Consider the following 18,194-nt stretch of genomic DNA (forward strand, 5'->3'; position numbering starts at 1 on the left):
AGCAGTGGCCTTCTGACTTTCCGCACTGCACAGGTATTACCGTACTCCTGGGCTCTGTGCCGGAGCCGCCCCGCTAGGTCCTAGAAATAACTCATGAGCACCGTTACAGCTATTTCCAGAGGCTATTTTGTATAGGTGATAGAGACCAGATTGACAGGACAGATCTGCTCTGCCCCGTGCACGACTCTGGTACCATCTCAGCAGGCTCTGTATCCCCTGCATACCACATCCTTACCCCACGCTCCAGGAAACAGCGCACACCCTCGCAGCCTTGTTACCTAAACACCCCTCCCAGAGGCTGCAAACAACCCTTTTATCTGTGTGGGTCAAATTCATCCGTTTGGCAGAAGACGGAAAAACACAGAGGGAGGTGGTTGAAGCACACCAGAGAGCTGCAAGGGGATGCAGAGAGATTCCACGTGGTCATTTGGGGGGAGTAGACTGGGGTACAAGAAGCAGAAAACAGGAGAGGTTGCTGGTGGCAGCTTGTCTCAAGGTGACTTGGAGGCCTCCTGCCCCTGAGACTGTACTGACAGTGAGCAGCAGTGCCAAGGAAAACTTCAGAAACTGAAATATGATTACAGAGAGGCACGGGATGCCAAGAGGCATGCCAGTGTGGCTTGGCACACTGGAGGGTACTGTAACAAGCTGCACCAGATGTTTGGCTCTGGTGAAGAAGCTGTTCTTTGGCAACCCACAACCTAAAACTCCAGGGCTGGGAGCTACCTGGCAGCCAGAAGGACGCCAAGACCCCATGGTCCCAGGGGAGTGCCAGTGGCTGGGACATGCGGGGAGCAGATGGGGACAGGGACTGTCCTCCAGGCATCTGCCTTCTCCACACTTGTGTCCAGGTACAGGAGCAGGGACAACAGCACAGGTACATGGCAATAGCACAGGTGCACCACTCCATCACATCTCCTTAACGGTGCTGAGGGAGCAAGGACCAAATCTAGGGGAGAGCTGACCTGTGGTACTTGACAACTTGCACAGCCACAGGAAACAGGCAGCGGGAGCCTCTCCAGCTGGCAGCCTCATGTGATAAACACAGCAGATAAAGCCACAGTAGCAAGAGATTATTTCCTTATCAGCCATATCAACACCTCCACTCCAGTCCCTGCCTGCTGTCAGGGCAGGGTGTGATGGCAGCAGACATGCCACAGCACACAGAGCTTATCACCTGTTGAGTGCATGGGCAGGCAGGCATGCACCCTCCTCCTGGCACACCTGCGGGATGGGGCTGAGGGTGCTGCACCACATCCAGAAATGCCCCTGCCCACCCCAGCCAGGCAAGAGAGCCCTACCGTTCCCCTGCACACCAGGAATGGGCAAGTCCAGCCAACATTATAGTGTTTTATTGCCTTTTGGAATGTTACAGAACTGCCTGGATCTCTTCTCCAAAGGGTGCTCCCGGGATCAGGGTCCCTCAAAACACAACAGCAGATGTTGGTCTTGGAGGGCAGGTAGCCCTGAGAGCCCTCAGACCCCCAGCTGAGGGGCTGGCAGAAGGAGAGGAGAGCCTGTAAACCAGGTAGCAGCGGGGCTGAGTTGTTCCAATGAATGACTAGACACACATATGGTGTGAGGGAGACATTAAATGTATTTTGCATGAGTGGATATGTGAATATAAGCAGAAATTTCCTGCTCACAGGAACGAGAGAAGAAAAGAGGACGGGCTGAGGAAAAGAGGAAAAGTAAAATCTACGTACATACAGAAAGAGGTAACCTTGAATTATTTTTACAGCTATTTCAGTAAGACTAGAGAACTTGGTGGAGCTGATGCTGCAATGTGGTCCACGATGGCTGTGATGCTGTTATCTTCTGCCAGAGAGGCATAGATGAATCCTCACCATCGTCCATCCTTGCTGGCTTCAGGTCCCCAGGCTGGGGGCTCGCCTGGCTCCATGGTCAGGGAGCCCAGGTCCAGCTGCAACAGCTCAGCAACCTCACACCGTGCAGGCAAAGATGGTGGTAGCATGAGACACACAGCCCTGGTAGCACTGCTGTCCCTTCCACCCTTCAGTTCAGGGGTACCAGCCACAGCCATGGCACCCAGTAGTGGTGGCAGCAATATGCCTGGGCATATCAGCCTACCTGGAGTCCCCATGCCCCCCTGGGCCAGGACAAGGACCCCCTCCCTGCTCTGGCCACAGCTCCTGCTTCCATTTCATAACAGCTGGCCATGCCCTTCCTTCCTGCGGGCTCTGACCCCTGTGCAAATGAGGCACAACATGAATTTGGCTGGCTGACCTCCATGCTGAGCAAAAGCCACATGACTCAAGTACGGCAACACCCACCAGTGCAAAAATTGCAGCTGATGGTTTTGCAGTCTTCCACCACAGTCATGCCTGGTAGAGATCTGAGGGTCCCGAACTGGTGCCCCAGCAAGCTGTAAGGGTCAGAGGTGTCTGGTAGCAACACAGTCTCCCAAAAAGTCACAGGTTGCCCATTAGCCAAACTCTGCTAATAGCCTTCAGGGACATGGATTGCTCCCCGTTGCTCTTGGGTACAGAGACACAGGCACAGCCCTACGTGTGAGTGTGAGCACAAGTGACTACAAGACAGAAAACATTTTGAGCCCCTCATAGGCACCAAAAAGCCTGCCACAACCATTTATCTTCTCTAAAATGTAGCAGGGGAGAAGCTGCTGGGTGGCAAGGGCAGTTCATTTAGTTGCCTTATTATGGATTTGGCAGCATTCAGTTTTGGTCAATTAGTAAGAATGAAGGTGAATGTTATTTAATGTTAGGTTTAGTCATTTGACAGCTGGACAATTACTGTATTTTCTCGTTCTCTGAAATGACCTAATCACCTACTCTATAACAAATTGTCACTGTAGATCATTGTTTTACATGACCCAGTCAAGTTTTCTTTGTACCGCTGTGAATTTGTTTTATCGAATTCAGAGTTCTCATAAATCCACTGACAATTGTCTCTTAAAATAAGAAATATAAGTTTAATTCTCTTACTTCTTACATGCCTGGACAAATTGCTTCACTTGCTTACACCATGTGAGAAATGCCTAACAATAAAATATAACTGAAATCTGATATACTGGCTAATATGTTCTCTCCCTACTTATTTCATATTTTAAAAATTTGTTCTTTCAAAAGGTATAACTGACTCAGAGTTCTCACACTTATCAAAGCTCTCAGCAGAGACAGAGCCAGGTTTGATTGTGTACCCCGTGTAACAAATTCAAGTCAACATAATAAAGGGCAAAAAATATGTTTGTTATTAATCTATAAAATGAAACCGCATCTGTAGGATTTTTCAGCTCCTTTTCATATTTGAATCTAACTTCCCCCCTTTTACTTTGTTAATTAAAATTATAGATTATTAAAGTGATTTATTCCAGCCAAACTGATCTGTTCACTATGTTCCAAATCCTGTCTCTCTCCCCCCACAGAAGAGCCAATCCATGTACCACACTTCCCTGTTCCGGAGCCAGAGGTGCACCAAGCTCCTTCAGCTGTTTTGGGTTCAGTGACATGGGTCACGGCAATAACAGGCGTTAAAGCATCTTTCATAGCTAGGCACAGATAAAGTATCCTCTCTACACAGGTATGTGAAAAGGGCTGTTCTCTCACACTTGTGCCATTTCACCTCATTTTAGTTGTGAATTAACCCCAGATTCCCAGCCGCAGGGACTGCGCACCACGAGCCAAGCTCCCTGACACAGCACAGCGAGGAACCAAGCCTGAGCCTGGGAATCTGCCTCCGGGCTAAACATGTGAGTGGCCCTGGGGTTTCTTTTCCCACCCATGTATAGAGGGACAATGCCACAGACCTCCAGAAATGGCACCAGGGCCCCTTTTCTGCACACTAAGTGTAGGGTTAGAAGCAGGGACGTCCCTCCATACCCGCTCAGCAACTCCTATGACATGGGCAGGAGTTGATGGGCTGAATCGCACTTGGGAGAAGCAGAGCAGGGGCTGGTCATTCTCTACCAGGTTCGTAAATGCTTCTTGGAAGTCCCAGTGAGCTAGAGAATCTGCTTAAAAAGATCAGGGTACAAAGTAACCACATCTTTCTTGGCTCCTAGGGGCATGTCAATAAAATGGACATGTGCCCAAGCGGAGCACAAGAAAAGCCTGTGCAAAGATATCAGCACTAGTTCCAAACAGCTACCAGAAGCAAAACAGCTGCATTAATGAGGCCATCCTCATGGGATCCTCATCTCAACAGGGAAATGCAGTAATAGCATGGGCAAATTGTAGTACTGTTATTTTCTTTCTCCAGTGTGCAGACAGTGTCAGGCTTTGGTACAAGCCCAGTACTTTTTGTGCCATGTAAAAGTATCTTATATCTATGCTTTAATTTGCCCTACCTTGATAGTCACATAAATGTGTATTCCCCTTTCACTTCAAAGCATCTACCACTTTCCAGGAGCAGATTTTCTTTCTGCTCCATTGTTTTGCCCAAAATCAAGATGTCGAGGTCAATCATTGTTCAGCTGCAGCAAGGAAAACAGACTGTATTACCTGGTAGAACTAGGTTACCCCCAGGTATAGGCTGGGGCGGTTTTTTTTTTTTCCAGAGCTGGAAATTATCCATTACTGCATACTAAAAAGGAAATTGAAAGCAGTTCATTTTTCCTTTGCTTCTGCTAAAACAGATGAATTGGTGTTTGAGCTCTGTGAAGAAATTCACAGGACCAATCAAAAAGCCAGAGTACAGCTTCTATATAATTAAATTGTAGGCAGTTATATTTTCCAGCAGCAGGTATGTTACTTGAAATGAACCTCCATGCTGTGTATCTGAGCAGTTCCAATTAAGAAAGTTCTGCTTTGAGATCTCACAAGCCAAAACACACAGTATGGCATTGTGCCCTCAGCTATTAAACTGGAAATACAAACCACTTTTTTGTGGTTCAAATAATCTCCAGGAGATAGCTTTACTGGAAGTTTTAAGTCGTATTCTTCACATCATATCCATCTAAATTGATGATTTCCATGACCTTTTCATATAATTACAAGAGTATTACAAGAGTGTTGTGTGTCCATTTTGATTAAATGGTTCCATACACCATTATGTTGCAGTTGTTTTTAATGTTGCCGAAGTAATTAGGTCCTCTCTTCTGGCTCTTCTCACAGGATACCATGGAGGGCACACTGATTTCTTAAAATCAGTGTCTACTTTTTATTGCATTGCATTATCTGATATTTCCACTCAGCTGATGTAATAAATTGGTTCATAAATTTCATGGACAATAAGAAAGAACTGATCATAATCACAGACAGAAATTTATAAGAAGACCATTAAGAACAGTAAGCCATACACTTCTGTACTTGGGCTTCCTTGCCATGTAATGTTACAAATGAATGGCAATGACTTTAATGACTAGCAAATTAAAATTTAATGGACTTTCCATTGCCGCCTACTGTCTGTGCTTTATTTGAAGTCAAGGTAGAGAGCCTCTATTTTCATTTAATTTGACTGTCTTGTTGGATGTTTTCCATTCAGTTAAGTGACCTAGAACATGTATTTGCTGGCATTGCTGATAATAATAATAAGTTGATAAAATCAGAAGCACAGATCGCTCAATTCTTTCCTTATATTTGTTATTGTTGTTATTCTCAGCTACCTTTTTCCCTGCTCTGACAATTCTATCCTTAATACTTCAAAGTCAACAAAAGTTATGTCTCCCTGTAGAATGGGAAGATAACGTGCTTTAAAACTCCCCAACACAACACAGTGGGTGCTCTGCAAGTGATTAGGTAGGGTTGCAAAGTATTAATAGTAATTGCATTACTAATTTCATTAGCCCTTGCATTATCATTATGTATTAATTATTACAGTTATGCCATTGAGTGCTAGTATCAAACACTGACAGTACCAATTCCCTGAATGCATCTTGTGGTTGCTGAATGTGATCACTGCTCAACAGACTGCTGCTTTTTGACAGCTGCAAGGTAACTAACGCTGCTGTCTGTGTTTAGCAAGCACCACACACCACTGAAGCCTTTGCTACATAAATTTCGTATTGAATTTAGAATTTAAAGTGGAGTGAAAGCCAAGCAGTCAAATCACAGCAAGAAGTCTCTGTTTGCTGCCAGGACCAGGAATTGAATACAAGGCAGGAATCAAAGTCCAGATGCTCGCTCTTTGTTGGTGGCTTAAGTCATACCTCAGAAAAGAAAAAAATCTCCCCAAAGGACTAGTCTTTCTGTCATTGACCACCCTTCACCTTTGGATGACTCTGGATGGCCAAGCAGCAGCAGCAAGGAGCATCCCCATTGCCTATGGCAAGAGAGAGGACAAGGGGACACAGAGGCGGCAGCAGTCTCCTCACCACTGGCCTGGCAAGATGCAAGGAGACAATTTGGCCTTCCTGCTTACTTGACGTCCCCCATCTTGAAATCAAAATAGCCCCCCAAAACTATTGGCCTTTTAGGCAAGCAATGCCAGATCCTTTCTGCCCACCTCACCAGCATGGCAGGACAGAGAGGGCAGCTGACTGTCAGGAGCTCTGGATCCCACTTATGCAGCAAGAAGCTGGCCTTCATCATTGTTGGAAGCGTTGAGCTCACCTGAGGTTTCTTCTTTTGGCCTCTTATCCTTCACAACAACTTTACCTTTCACATTTTTAACTTTTGTGGTTATGTCTTCCCTTTAGTTGTACCTACACACAACATTTCTATGCCAGCTGGAGATGAAACATCCTGCTTTGCATAGGGCTCAGAAATAGTTCTTCTAGTCATTTAGAAAACTCAAGCTTGCCTTCAAATTAAATCTAAGTAAACGAGGCATTTAGATAAGGTTTGCATGTGGGACAAGCTTGTTGCATCATGTACAACATGTCTGCGTAACAATGGAGCACTGATCTTGTTAGAAACTTGCAAGTTACTGCAGGAAAAGTAACCATGCTGAGTAATAAATAATTATTTGCATTGAACCTGTATTATTTTCCAGTCTATTTTAACAGTATACTAGTATGACGTTCTGCTTCCCTTTTATTTTTCGAGTTCTGGCCTGAATACAATAAACACGATTGTTCAAAACACAGCAAAAGCAAGTTATGTCTGTCAGTCAGCCTGATCTGCAGCATCCATAGAAAGATGTTTTCCAGTCATAAAACAAACAGTAATTCATTCATTCCTTGCAAATTCCAGCAAACACTTTAGAGGCCTCTTTGTAATCCATTCACTGCTTTATTGACCCAGAATACTCCAGGGAATGTCATAAATCCATATAATGTGTACTACCATTTGTGTCTGGATCCTTGATTTAACTGAAAGATATGTTTAAAAATCACACAGAAGCCGTACAGTTCTCTTTGGGTCACATACATAAAAAGTAGCTCAGATAGATTAATTAATTCTACAAAGGCCACTCAGTTTTGCCACAATTCAATAAACTGCCCAACTATAAGCACATGCTTAGATTTCATTGGCATGAATAGGACTTAACCACATATTTAAATTTGAGCACACACCCGACTGCGTTGCCTCACTAGTCAGGAAACCAACCTAATTCAGAGTATTTAAGCATATATTACTGTCCACATGACTTATCACGGGATAACAGCTCCTGTGCTTCAGCTGCCTCGCAAACACTCACGCTCCATGCAACAAAAGTGAATTTGCTTAATAAGAAGAGACTGAGGTAATGCCTAAAAGCCAATTTCTATTTAATGATTTTAATGAATGAAAGGGTCAAAAAAACTGCAAGGCCACGAGCTGGTCAGCAGGATCAGAGCCCTGATCGCACAGCCCGGAGCCGGACAGAGGTACCACAGCTGGCTCAGGCGGCAGAGACCGCGTTAGTGCTGCATCCTGCCAAGGCTGGTACACCAGGAGCCTCCCCAAGGCTACGTCAGTCCCAGCAGAAACCTGCATCAGCCTAAATACACACTCTACAGGACTGTGGCCAGCTAGTTTAGGACTACCCTGAACATCTCTTCAAGGTACATCATTGTGTCGTGGCAACTTACTGTTAAACATACCCTTTTGAGCTGAAATCTTACACAGAGAGAGCCTACATGACGGTAAACCGCTCAGTCATCTTTCCTCAGACCAAACTGTTCTGCTTGGATCTCTGCCCTGACAAGCACAGACATCACAGAGATTTGGAAACCCACATTTTTTTAAGGATGGCAGAATATCAATGCTTTTCCAGTTAAGAGAAAACACATTTAGAGTCTGGCACATTGGACTGGAGAATTTGACTTTAACTAGGAAGCTTATACCAAGACAAATTTAAAAAAAAAAAAACCAAAACAAAAAGAAACCCCTCTGTGTGCTACTTTTCTCCTATGGGTTGTAATCAATTACTCGCAGTACACTCCTTCAAGGATTCCTATGCTTTTGGTAAAGGGGAGAAGTCACATCGTGCTGCCCTAACACAAGCTGAGGAACCTCCTGTTTGTGGCTCTTCATAATACAGGATCTCACTCACAAAAGCTGCAGCTAAAATTACATTTACTGTTCTTTCTGTATTCTTCCCAGCAGATATTCATTCCTGAAAATGTGTCTCAACCTCTCCAGTGAGTGAGGTAGCCATTCTCTTCTCCAGCATCTCCTTTCCTGCAGCAAGCATCTTTCCAATGCCTTGGCGAATGAGTCTGCAGATCCCAAGGGGCATTAGCTGGAGCAGTGATGTGCCAGTGTGCAGCAGTGGGTTACTCAAGCCCAAAGTCTGTACCTTTGGCCTTTCTATCCCCAGTTTCCTAGGGTTTCTCACCGATTCGTGTACTTCTGCAGTTCCTGGGAGTGTCAAAATTTCCCCAAAGCACAGCACAGCACATGGACCTCTGCCTTTGATAGACTTTGAATGCAAAACTCCCTCAGGTCTCTCTACGTCTGGGCATGGCAACTCACCCTACTGGGGATTAACAAGAGTGACAAAGGACAACTCTTTCTCCAGAGCTAGCAGGGGGATTTTTTCATGTATTCTGGATCAAATGGTACATTAACAGTACCACAGGAACTGGCAAGGAACTGGTGAGGAAACTTCCATCAATTTAACATCTGAATGATCACTGCCTAACACTACATAAATGTAATAAATCACTTCACTTAATCTTGAACAGAAGTGACTGTTCTGAAAAGAGCCTTTTGTTCAAGGTCCAGTGGTTTTGAGATGTGAATAAAGGACTAATAAAAAAGGAGGAGGTTGGGAGAAAATTTTCTTTAAATGGGAGTTTTACTTTGACCCTCCGAGAATGGCAGTCTGGTGAAATATCTGAAGTTTTTGGTTTTTATTGAGCAATAAACTACAGTGAGGTTTGAGTCTGTGGTGTCTCAGAGAAATTGTTAAGCCTGGAAATCACATGGCTGAGTGACTGGCATGGCAGAAATATTTGGCACTGCAAACAACTCGCAAGACAAATGAGCAAGAAAGAAGAATTTCTTACACAAGTGTAACCCAATTAATGTCAACAAAAACTTGTAAAATTTATGGTTCAATTTGTCTCGGGGAAAGTGTAGAACTGACCCTTTCCTGTACCTTCTGGGCAAGTTCATTAGCAAATTCACTGGTGTCTTGTTAACTCTACAGCCCAGTTATACAGTCAGGGGCAGGTTCACAGTCCTACATCCCTACAAGTCAAGGTTAGAGGTGGAGTGTCATAAAGCTGTTAAAAACACATGACCTCTTGGATCAAGTGCATGCCTGCAGACATGCAGGTAAAACATACAGAACCAACGAAAATCAAAAGCTGGTCTGGAGAACTAAGGAGGACAAAGACCCTGGTCCAAAGCCTACTGAAGTCCACAGAAAGTATGACTTGTCTCAGTAGCGTTTGTATCATTGTCTAATTCAGGTGCTTTTTTTTGCAAGCAGGCAAGGAGTACAACACAGCAGACTCCCCGAAGAGCACCCAAAAAGACCTCTGCCCTTTTGCTGCCACACAAACTTTTTCCTCTCAAAGTGCCTGCCTACACCCCTGCCTGTAGAGCTGAGCATGCATCCCTGCCAACAGAAAAGAATCTGTGTAAGGGCTTCAATGATTTGTCAAGTTGGGGAAAGAGACAGATCTCATCATCATGAGGTCAACCTAAATGCAGTCAGTTACAGTGAAAACAACAGAAAGGAAAAAAAATTAAAGTTGGTTTGGACCCTTCAGGAGCTCATCCTCCTCTTGAACAAAACAGCTTGTTATTGTGTATTGCCAGATCTTTTTGGCACCTTAGTGTGGAGATTCCTTGGGCTTCTTTATGTATTTGTTTAAACCAGTTGATAGCCTAATATCTCTTTTAGTGTTTTATGCCATTCGTTGGCCACTTAGGTCACTGTGTAGTTTTGGTTACATGTTTGGACAATCTCATCTAAGACACAAAATTGGGTTAATGAACAAAAAATTTGCTGGGACAACAAGCGGCATATTTGCACACTTTCTCAAGCATGGTTTTCTGAAGAAGTTGCAAATTTTTTACTGGAGGAAAAAAAGGGGGGTTGGGAAAAGGAATTTAAACACAGCTTAATTCTTCTCTACATGCAAAGGTTGCTAAGGGTCAAATGGAGAAAATCCCTCAAACAAAATGAATCTAGGTAAATAACCCAGCATTTCCACATCACTTCCCCTGTTTAACTTTTCATCTCCTGCAAGACTGCTGGAATTGCTGTGCATTATTATTATTATTGTAACACCCTGGTGGTAGCTTGACTTTTTCACTTTGAGAAGGATAATTGTTTTCTTTAAGTATAATTGCTGGCACAGGTTATATTTGATCACTTTGCAGGACTTTCTTCTCTTTAGAATTTTGGAGAAGTTCCTTATAAAGTTTTATGGACTCTATTTTAATTCTCCCTCCTAGGTTGATTAGGTTGATTCATTTCTTTCCAGTTTTGGAAGGCAGTTTTTTTCTTTTGCTCTTTTTTTTTTTTTTTTTTTTTTTTCCCCCTAGATGGTGGTGTGCTTGGAGAATTGATCTCAGGCTTTGATTTTCAAAACTGTGTTTCACACAGTTGCACCTATACAATCTTTTTATTTACTTTTCCACTCAACTAAAATTGCATATGCATTATTAACTTCTCCCCAGTTCATTCTTTTCTACAAGAGGTTGTCATGCCTCAAGCTGTAGTCTCAAAAGCAGGTACAGCTGGAAGATCTGTGGAGTCAAGGGAGCTCCACTGAGATCCATCTGTTTTACACTGAAGATTTTCAGACACTTTCGTAGCCTTTACCAAAGTTGTTCAAGATGCCCTCTAAAATACAGCTGATTTGAATGACTACATCTAGAAAACAAGGAATTAAATGAAATATCAGATGTGGGTAATCACAGGAGAGTCCCAGTTTAAGGTGCAGAGTGCGGATCCTTCACTGCCTTACCTCTGGGTCACTCTGCCAATAAGCATCAGCCTTCACTGGGATGAAGAGACAAGGGCCTAATCACAAATCTGTTAAAGGCAATGAAGATTCTTATCAAAATATCTGTAATAACACCCTGACATCCTTGTTCAGGAAAGCACAAACTTTTTATAAAGCGCTCAGAATACAGCTGTAGCCCACTGAGAGCAGGTGCTTTGGGAGGAGCTCAATTTCACCCCGTCATCCTGCCTCTCCGGGAGAAGGACCCAGCAGAGGAACCAACAGCCAAGTAGGTTTGAGGACATGTGTGCTTTTCCTGAGGAATGGCTCATGAAACAGCAACTTGCTTCACCGGCAGAGGAGAGCCAAAGAAATACCTATTTCCTGCCAAGGTTTAGCAATCCCTTCCTCTGAATTATGTTACTTCAAGGTCAGGGATGGCTAGCAGTCACAATGATATGACAGTTTTAAGATATAGTTTATTATTCTTGCCACTTTATTAGAGCTAGAATAAGGGAGCTGGATATCATTAGTAAGGGGAATATTTCTATGTATCTGACTGCCAGAGTACTCCCTTAGAGACCTGGCAAGTTGCAAGGTGTCAGACTTTGAAAATCTATTATATGCAAGCTTAGGAGTTATTTTTAGAACTTTCTTAAAATTTATGCAAGATTTATGTTTCCTGTTTTCCCTTCAGACCTGTAGCATTGGCTCAAACTAGCACCCTGAGTCAGAAAGCAGATGCATACCGTCAGTCACATGAATGGCCCTGTGGAAGTCACTGGTACCACTGGGAGGGCTGCTGCGTTGCAACCTAAATCATCTGGCTTCACAAACAGATTGACGTGAAGCCGCACTTTTGAAAAACATGTGCCCTCCTGCAAGACTCAAATTCTGCATATCCAGCAAGGCTGTGTTGGAAAGACCAGTCTGATGACTCTTTCCAGACTACTTGCACCACATCCTTGTGGCCTTACCCCTGTGAGCAATGGTGCCATCTCAGGCTCACGTTGTAAAATCCTTATGCCTACCATGACGGATTGGCTGTGTGTCCGATTCAACTCCTATTTAAAACCAGTAGAAGGACTCATACTAACCTACGTGGCAACCCAGTTGGGTTTATAGTTAGAAAATGGGAGAGTGCTTATATAAATACCAGCATGTTTCTGCATGACAGATGGTTTACATCATGATACCATCAGAGGTTTATGGTAAAATCCTGCAGTTTGTTTCATATGAGCTACTTCATGTAACAGAGGGAAAAAAGGGATCATTTAACTTCTTTTTCACCCAGAGTCAGAGTTAAGTCCTTGTAGGAGAAGAACAGTAACACACTGTGGACCCAACGACTGCAGTTCTGTAGTTGTTAAAACCAAACTGCAGTTCCCCCGAATACACTTCAGACAGAAGTCATAAAATACTGCATGATGTTATTTGTTTATTGTAAAATGTCAGGAAAAATAGGTTCACCTTTGGGCATTTTTAAAGGTAAGGAACCATAAGGTGTGAAAGCATGCTGTCAGAAGTCTCATTAAGACATTATTTACTAGTTGAAAATGAATTTACATTGATCTTTTGAAACTATTGCTAACCACAAATGCATTAAAACTAAACAGTCTTCATTTACTGAGAAATAAATGTGTCAGCATAACCTTGACTTTTGTCCAATGCTGTTCTGGCTTTTAATTCACGGGAGCTCAGTGTTAAGCAGTTTATTGCTTGTTGTGCTAAAACACGCTAATTTGATTGCTAATATATTTCCTTCCTGCAATCATTTTCAAAATTGTTACCTTGAGAAAATATGTATTTTTAAAGAACCTCCTTCAAAATTGTAGCAGTGCTGGGACGTATTCACTGAAATTGTTTTCTGCTACATGTTAGGTATTGCTTAAAACAGTTTTAACACAAGAGGCAGGTAAAACACATTGAAAGAAATCTGACTGTGTTCATCTAGATTATGAGAAGCTTTGGAGTTTTGTAAAATACGTATGCACTCTTTAGCATTTAAATTAGTAGTTTAATGTTTACGGTGAAGAAAATGACAACTTTGTCAATGGTTCTAGACTACCATCTAAAAAATAAGTGATTTTCAATTGTTTGATAACTTTATAATACACACTTAAAAATACCACTATGCACGCCTGATTCAAAGCCAAACAGAGCTGACAGGTTCACGTCACAGTGGTCTTTGGACTAAATTTCTGTTGCAACAAGAATTCCAAGTCAAGAGGGCAAAGAGAAATTCCACATTCGTTTCCTGCCAGTACCCGATATGGATTTGTCATCAGCCCGTCTTCTCAGGGATGGTGAACAAGGAAAAACAGCAAATTCAGGTATGGCTTTTCCTTTCCTAGCCCAGTGATGGCAAGTGCTTGGAGGAAGCACTGAGTTCTCTAATTTTGATCGAGAACTTCAGAGGTCTCAACCTTTAGTGTCCTACGGTGAAAATAATCCGTTTTCAGCTCCTGCTCTACCCTTCTTTTCACTGTTGAGTCTGTTTCATTCCTATGTATTACTACAGGAACAGTGTAAGCTAGATTTACCCCTGTTGTACAGTACAGAGAAAATCCACACCGCAGGAAGAGCTGCTCCATGGGGCCAGCCTGGAGCTGGAGCTACCCCTTCGCAGAACAGCCTGACCCAATGCCATTGAGGAAAGGCCTGGCTGGGCTGAGGTGGGCTATTGGGTGCCGCTCCTGCCTACTGGGTGCTCTCAAAATTGCAAACAGACCTACTCGCCATGCTTCGGGAAGTCACTGCTTCAATCCCTACGCTCTATGCAGGCTTAAAGAAGCTTTTGTACGAGGAAGGGTAAGGCCACCATCCTAGCACAAGCTAGAGTGGTGCTTGTACAGCTGAAGAGCCAAGATTTGCACAGCGACTGATCTGAGTCCAAGCACCTGAAACTCTTGAAACTAACTCTTTTTTTTTAATTTATGAGTGACAGAAACTCAGCACCCATACCATGAAAGCACCCTATAGCATCTAGTCCCCACAGGCAGGCACAGTGTGTTTAGTTCATATATGAATGAAGGCATACCACACGTGGCAGGTTTTCTGCAATAGCACTGTTCTGCTGCAAAAATGGTCAATGTATATACAGTAGAGTTTGTAAGACAATGAAGCAGTTTTTCTGCTCAGTCTCAGCTGGAATGGAAAAGCCAATCTGGGACACGGCATATAGAAATATCCAGAGCAGACTTCAGAGAAGAGTGACATTAAGAAGAGATCTCATGCTGAGAATTATCATCTCAAGATCATGGGGAAAATATAGGAGTGAACTGTTTACTCTAGAAGAGACAACAGTTGGAAGACACAATAATTGTTGTTATGTCCATAACAAGGTTGTTGCAAAAAAGCCAATACTCTCTTATGCTTTTTGTCACAGAACACAGAAAAATAAGCACAGAAGTAAAAATGCCTATTAGACACTAATAGACAAAATAGGGCTATTAGACAATAGGGCTGCATCCAAAGTAGCATGGCCAGCAGATCGAGGGAGGGTGAGACCCCCCCTGCAGTACTGCCTTCAGCTCTGGGGTCCTCAGCACAAGAAGGACATGGATCTGTTGGAGCGAGTCCAGAGGAGGCCATGAAGATGATCAGAGGGCTGGAGCACCTCTGCTGTGAGGACAGGCTGAGAGGGTTGGGGTTGTTCAGCCTGGAGAAGAGAAGGCTCCGGGCAGACCTTAGAGCAGCCTTCCAGTACCTAAAGGGGCTGACAAGAAAGCTGGGGAGGGACTTTTTACAAAGACATGGAGTGATAGGACAAGGGGCAATGGCTTTAAACTAAAAGAGGGAAGATTTAGGTTAGGTATGAGGAAGAAATTCTTCCCAGTGAGGGTGGTGAGGCAGTGGCCGAGGTTGCCCAGAGAAGCTGTGGCTGCCCCATCCCTGGAAGTGTTGAAGGCCAGGTTGGATGGGGCTTTGAGCAACCTGGTCTGGTGGGAGGTGTCCCTGCCCATGTCAGGGTGGTTGGAACTAGATGGTCTTGAAGGTCCCTTCCAACTCAAACCCCTCTATGATTCTATGTTCTATGAAAAGCAGGAGTTTGAACTGCCAGGAGAAGCTGGGAAACCTTGTCAGGTTGAGACAGTACCTCAGCAAATGGCCTTGGCACAGTTGCTCCTCCTCCAGCCATGAGGGTGGGTTAGATGGCTTCCTAAGGGACCTTCCAACCACATCTCCCTGTCCCTCGTCTTCATGTCACAAAAGGCAAGGCTTGACCTTATGGTCAAATTCCTCCACTGAGCACCCTGTTTTCTGTCAATCTTTGCATTTAGTGCTTGCCATAAAATCGCTATAACCATTTCATTTTATTTTTTTTTTTCCAAAGTGATTAGTTAACAACCCCACACCCTGGAGCTGGTTGGAGAGGTACGCCTGAGAGGGGCTGCACTCCAAGAGCTTTCACTTGCTGCGGTTCCTGCCTGGAGAGGACACGGCCTCAGCAGAGCCAGCTCCTGATGGGACCGGACCTGGCAGCAGAAAAGGTGATGCCGTGGAGGCAGAGAGGCCATGGGCAGTCTGGCACAGCCAGCTCTGCCGGGCTGAGCTCTCCGTGGACAGAAACGAGCTCTGCTCCGCCAGACTAGAGCACAGAGGCTGTTTAGATGTCTACGACTCCTGAGTTGCTACTGCATTTAACTCAACTTACAAGGTGCTTTCTAGATCTGACTGATGCTAGACACATTCTTAAGGTATCAAAACATTGTTTTATCAAGATACAGCTATTTTCACAATTAATACATGTAACCAAAACTTCTATGGAAAATCTTCAGTCATAGTGCCTCACGCTGTATTCAAACATATTATTTTTTATTTCCTCTAGGTATTCATGTTATGACTCCCTCTCCAAAACCAGAAATTATATATTTGCTTATTGTTAATGTTAATTCATACTCCAGCATTCCCAAAGTCCCTCAGAAGCTTGCAAATGCAGGTGTGAGTATAAACTTCGTATTACTCAGGGTCATGAAGCACACAAGGATAACACTAATTGGAAATTACATTTTGCCCAATTAAGAGATCATCATGGATTATGGGCCCCAGGATTCTTGCATGCTTGGAAGTAGAGAAGAAAACACTTGTGAAAGTTGCCAAGGGAATTACTATGTAAATCCTTGAAACCTGAGAATTAATAAAGTGCTAAGTGATGACTAAAGTTATCTTATTTATTCCAATGCTGACCCTTCATTTCTGCTGGACAAAAGTGTAAGGTATATTCTCTTAGCTTTGGTACCTCACCGAGTTTAAGAAAGAGGAGATTTTCAGTGAGTGGAAATAGTCTATATTAATCTTTTATAATTCCCTGGTCTGGTCAGGACAGCCTTACACCACTGGACACGTCCAGACTGCTACATATCCTGCAACTAGATCTGTGTCCAGAAAGGCAGTCCAGCAATGCAAAGCTGTTCTGTGCAGGTCTCCAGACACCTGGGACCCCAAATACTTGTATTGTGTAAGGCATTGGCTTGCAGAATCTAGGTCTTTTTTCAAATTACTCTGGATTATTGTGTATTATAGATCCTGTTAAGGTCCACAGTACAGGGAAGAGACCAGCAAGAAGAAGAGCTCAGCATATCCTGCAAAAGTAATTATAGGAATACAAAAAAACAATCAAAAATACAAAATTCATGTTCTGTATTACAGATCTACAAGATGGCTCCTCCTAACAAGATGCGGCCCCTTAGGATGGGTTGGTCTGCCTGTGCACTACATGATAATAAAACAGTAATATTCACCCTTGCACAGCCCTCACGCCAGTTAACCATGCCTTTCCCTTCATTCCCACCCCCTTCTCTTTCCATTTTCCATCTCAGTCGCACCTAGCAGCATTGTTTTTATAACACTAAGTCACAGAAATATACTTTGCAGCTGTCAGAAAAGTGCTAAAAATCTTCACTCGTTAGTATACAATCATTCAATTAAGAGAGTAAATAGTGACCCAGAGGTTGATTGGAACTGGCTTTGCTTCCCACATTTCCACAATTTAAGATGGAAGTAATAGAGGAAATGTTGTGTGGAGAATGCTCAAATATTCCCTGCTAATGGTGGAAAAGCTTAAGTATCATCTGCATAGAGCTAATATAAACCAAAGTGGTTTATTACCACAGTTTTGTGATTTATGACTCACATTATGACTTTATTTTGAAATGGTTTCATTAAAAATTAATGTGTGGTGAAGGAAGAATGCACAACAAGTTACAGCGATCAGGTTCTATCGAGGGCAAAGCCATTCAGTGATTTATTCCTTATAATCCACTGAAACAGGCATTTCTATGCTGCATCTATTCAGATGCTGCAAGATGCAGCGTATCATCCTGGAACTTCCCAGGTGAGGCAGTCACGCTGTCGTACCCAGCTGCCAGTGCTGCACATCACGAGGGCTTGGGGTTTAGGTCTTTTTAAGATCTGAGTAGTTTATAATGAAATCTGAATAATTTATAACCAATGTTCTCAGCATTGATTAGTGTTCTTTTGTAACAGAATGTCTTTTTGATAATGCTTCATTCCTTTAATGTCTTGTGAAAACTCAAGGAACCGGCTTTTGCATAGCTTAATGGAAAAATCAGCTTTCATTTTTATCAGACATGTAATGGAGGATAAGCATTAATAATTTTTTCCTGTCCCAGGTATGCACAGCATTAACATGGAGACAAAAAAAGGACCAGTCAGGAGACAAGTTAACAATCCTAAGGAACCACTTTCCCTGCCGGGCTCTGGGAAGATGCTCTCCCTGAGCTCTGCCTTGCCGGGACCACTCACTGGGACAAGGTCCCCCCAGTCCACCGGCAGAGGCATCCCCTGCGTCTCATTCTGACCTCCCCCCCGGGAAAATCACGCTTGGCTACTTCCATGGCACTCTTCCCGTCATCAACATCGTTAAGTGACTCACCATCACTTCATAAATTAATAGGCCCACATGGGAAAATGGAGGGAA

This window comes from Cariama cristata, unplaced genomic scaffold (genome assembly GCF_000690535.1).
Source record: "Cariama cristata isolate BGI_N322 unplaced genomic scaffold, ASM69053v1 scaffold75, whole genome shotgun sequence".
NCBI lineage: Eukaryota > Metazoa > Chordata > Aves > Cariamiformes > Cariamidae > Cariama > Cariama cristata.